The 4379-nt window shown below is 44.1% G+C and overlaps 1 long non-coding RNA gene across 1 annotated transcript; it reads right to left on the bottom strand.

Moving 5' to 3' along the window:
• Positions 1 to 847: 847 nt before the first annotated feature.
• LOC143819324 (uncharacterized) lies at positions 848 to 4355 on the bottom strand. The gene is made up of 2 exons (XR_013224907.1): positions 4222 to 4355; positions 848 to 1739 (listed from the first exon to the last, which is right to left on the bottom strand). It is a non-coding gene; the product is annotated as an uncharacterized LOC143819324 (long non-coding RNA).
• Positions 4356 to 4379: the final 24 nt, after the last annotated feature.

Genomic DNA, 4379 nt, shown 5'->3' with positions numbered 1-4379 from the left:
GAGAGCAGGTCTTTCCCTGTCCTTGTGGAATCTGGATTCCCCCCTGGGGCCAACCATCACCCCTGGATTTACAGTTTCTTAGTTACAGCTGGGGATGGATGAGCTGAGGAATGAGGGCCAAATAAGTGTAGTATTGTAGCATTATACATACAATTTGTATGTTGTATATATACATTAATTAATTGGAGAAAGCCTTCTGGGGCTGTCAAGAGACCCCAGAGTTTCACGAAACCCCTGTCAAGAAAGCCTGGCTTACAGAATACTGAAGTACAGTATTTTGTTGGGTAGGATAGAATTTTTACACTGTTTCTTCCCCAATCCTATAATTTTTCATGAGGCTCAGCCTATTTTGTCATTATAACAGAAAAGTGACTCCTCGCCCCCATCACCATTATGATAATGAAAGCCTCAAAACTGGTCTGCTCAGATAAGGTAAGGGCCTCAAAAAGGAGGGTGGGAGCCCCTCAAATGACCTGAGGACTAGGGGAGCAACCTAAAGCAGGTCTATTCAGATGTAAGTACCATTTCTTACTCCTATGAAAGGGTGCTTACAACTGCAGCCTAAACATGATCTAGAAGGGAAGGAGTGTTAGCAGCCCAGTATGAGTTATGGAGGAAGGGCAGATGAGTCAATATGCTCATGCCTCTCTTGAGAATCAGTAGAATTCTGAAAGGGGGAGATTTTGAGGGATGAGATTTTCAAGCTGTTCCTCCCTCCTGCAATTACTCATGGGCCCTCATCATTCAGGGTCAAATATGGAATGAATCCCAAGCACATCTTCACCATGATGCCCTGCATAGACATCCATCTTCTGAGGTTTAAAGCATATTTACTATTTAGCAGATAGAAATTTTGAACTTCCATGCTTTATTATATACATCATGTTACAATCTGCAAGATGAATTAAGAATGCCGTTATTTTTGTGTGACTAAGATATATATTTTCCATTTGACCATCCCTTTTAAGTCGGTTGCTAATCAACAGCATAATCTTCTTTAAGTTCATATATCAAGCTAAGCAGCTCAGGGGTGATTTCCTTTCTGCTAATTTTCTGTTGTTCAAATTTTACATTTTGTTCATTCTTAATTCTTATTATAAAACAGAGAAAGATGGCAACTTCTCAGAGAATGAATTGCAAAAGGCATTTGCAGATTATCAGAATACCCATGAAAATGCATGTATGCACAAGATAAGCATTTGTGTCCACATCCAATCTAAGTACACATAAAAGCTGCTAATGCTAAGGACTCTGTTGTTCCTTGGTGGATCATGGCACGTGTGTCAATCAGCAAGAGAGGCAATTTTGTTAATGTGATGCATATAAAGCAGTCCCCAAAGTATCATTCTTCAAAGTAGAATACTGAGCTCACAAAGACAGATGTGCTACTGAGCGATAATGTAAAATGATCAGAATTCTAACTAGCCAACTGCAGAAGCACTTGCTTTATAACATTTTATTATACCACGGGTGCTTAAAAGTGTGACACCAACAATCCATTTGCTTTGAATTTTGGAATGTTGAAACACCACTAATCTTCAAATAGTTTCCTTGGTTTTGACAACTGTGAATTATAATTTGTGGGATCTTTGAATTTATAGCTATCATGGTATTTTCTCTTTATCAGTTGCATTTCTCCTTCCTGCAGCACTACATGGGTTTACATGGGTTACCTTTCCTTGCGGCTCCTTCTGCCAATATCTCCCATTCCTCCTTCTGCCTCGCCATTTTCAGAGAATCTAGACCAAAACAATTAATTAAACAGATAAATTAGAAGGAAACAATTAATTAAACAAATTAAATGAATAAAAACTGGAGTTATACAAAACAGCCATCAATCATCAAGACAAACTCAATATTCAGTATCACATTAGCTACTTCCAAAGTTAGAAGACATTGGATGCTTGGCTTCCAAATATATCCTACTTCCAGAAACCAAGGCACAGCTTCTCTGCACTTCAAAATATCTGTAATATGAAAGCCTACGGCTATACAAAAATACCTAGAAATGTTTCAGTTTCTTTGGTTTCTATCATGTCATTCCTCCAAGGGGCTTGAGGTAGGGTACACTTTTCAGGGGAACCCCCCCCCCTTTTTAATCTCATAATAACCCTGCAAGATAGGCTCACCCAGAATGCAATCATAGAGGAGCTACTCTATTCTAAGCTAACTGTCCATAGGATTGCCCTGCCCTTAACTTTACAGTCTGATGCTGTAAACACTGTTCCCTTAGCTGTGCTCATGAGCAGCTACTCATTAACATAGGAACACCGGTTCAGCAGCAATCTGCCCATTGGCTGTTTAAGAAGGAACATTCACTGTAAGGCTTGATACCAGTAGTTCCCATCCTTTTGAGCCCGGTGACCCACAAGTCCAAATTTACTTGGCACGGTGACCTAGACAGGACTGGCCCAGGGTTTTTGTCACCTAGGCAAACTATGAGCCTGGAACCACTGTAGTTCAGCGTTCCAATTTCAAATGGTTTTGAAAAACCAACAAACAACATACAAAGGGCCCAGTATTCCCCAATATGAACGGGGGCATTCTGACAAACATACAGTGGTCACATTCCTGCCTTTGACTTCCTTCTCCATTACTCCCTTTAATTCCCCCCCTCCATCTAAGATGCTCATTCTAGCAGCCATCAGGACACGACTGTGTGTATACCAACGTGTATATGCAGTGGAGGAAAAACAAACAAACAATTAATGCGTGACATGGAAGATACTGTTCCCAGGATCAGACCTTGACTTCCAAGATACAAAAGAGAGCAATGGAAAGGGGTGGGCACTGGAGAGAACTGGCCAGCAACCCACTTTTGAATCCTGACCTCCAAGTTGGGAAACGCTGCTGTACATCAATGCAGTGCAGTCTCACAGCAGTGACAATGTATAATACAAATATATGATCATAAAAGGAATAAAGAACACCCCTTACATAGAAAAGAGCAAGTATTCAGTAGCATGGAACAACATTTGTGGTATGGGCTGCACTTTCATAAGTCAGGTGAGTCTCCTGAAGAAGTGAGCAGTGAGACTCACAAACACACATAGCCTGTCACAAATTTTGCCCTTCAGGTGCTGCTGGACTCTCGCTCTTTTGGTGCTTCTACAGATAGACTAACAGGCCCTCATAGAAATGCCGATGCAAATAATGGCTTAAAGTACAACAGCAATTTCTGCAAGAGTTGTTTTTTCAAAGCCTTTTCCTTCAATTTATGGCTTGAAGTGTACACAACAAATCATCAAGACGATCGCTTCTGTCAATAGGACTTTCTCAACTGATAATTCATGCAAAAACAAAGTTTTTCACCTACGCGGAGAAGAGGTCTCCAAAACAAATCAAGAGTTCCTCCGGAAGTTCAGCCTGCATTTACTCCTCATGCTTCTGTGCCTATCCAGCTTGATATTTAGGAAAACTCTTGCAGAAAAGATTCAAATGAGTAGCCGTGTTGGCCTGAAGTAGCACAATAAAATCAGAGTCCAGTAGGACCTTTTAAGACCAACAAAGATTTATTCAAGGCGTGAGCTTTCGAGGGCAAGCCCTCGAAAGCTCACGCCCTGAATAGATCTTTGTGCAAGCCCTCGAAAGCTCACGCCCTGAATAGATCTTTGTGCAAGCCCTCGAAAGCTCACGCCCTGAATAGATCTTTGTGCAAGCCCTCGAAAGCTCACGCCTTGAATAGATCTTTGTGCAAGCCCTCGAAAGCTCACGCCCTGAATAGATCTTTGTGCAAGCCCTCGAAAGCTCACGCCTTGAATAGATCTTTGTGCAAGCCCTCGAAAGCTCACGCCCTGAATAGATCTTTGTGCAAGCCCTCGAAAGCTCACGCCCTGAATAGATCTTTGTGCAAGCCCTCGAAAGCTCACGCCTTGAATAAATCTTTGCCGGTCACGATGGTGTTCCTGGACTCTGATTTCACCTTGCAGAAAAGGTTTATGATGCTTTAAGCCACGATTAGCATAGACTGACATCTTGCTCGAACCCCTTACCTGGACGATCAGAAGAAACAACAGCCTACTTTATTTTGAGCAACGCCACAGACAGATGCTTGCAAGCCGAGCCCTCCCACCCTTGCATGCATGCTGAGCTCCTTTTGCCCACATCCGCCCTGGTTCAATCCCCAACGAGGCGCTCAACCCCGCCGGGCCCAGGAGGGGACCTTGGTGAGGGAAAGGCGCCTGGCCCACAGGCGGGCAGGGTCCTCACCGGTTACCTCACCTCGTCCCGGGCCCGCGTGGAGCTCCCGCCCTGAGGGAAAGGTGGTGGCGGCGGCGGCGGGGCCGAGCGCGGCCTCGGCTCGCACCCGGCGGCGGAAGAGGCCCGAGTGGGAGGGGAGACGAGGCGGGAGCTCCTCCCCGCTCCAGTCAGGGGGACCG

The sequence above is a fragment of the Paroedura picta genome, chromosome 10, assembly GCF_049243985.1.
Source record: "Paroedura picta isolate Pp20150507F chromosome 10, Ppicta_v3.0, whole genome shotgun sequence".
NCBI lineage: Eukaryota > Metazoa > Chordata > Lepidosauria > Squamata > Gekkonidae > Paroedura > Paroedura picta.
Note: the sequence above shows the minus strand (reverse complement) of the source record. Positions and strands in the feature narration are given on the sequence as shown.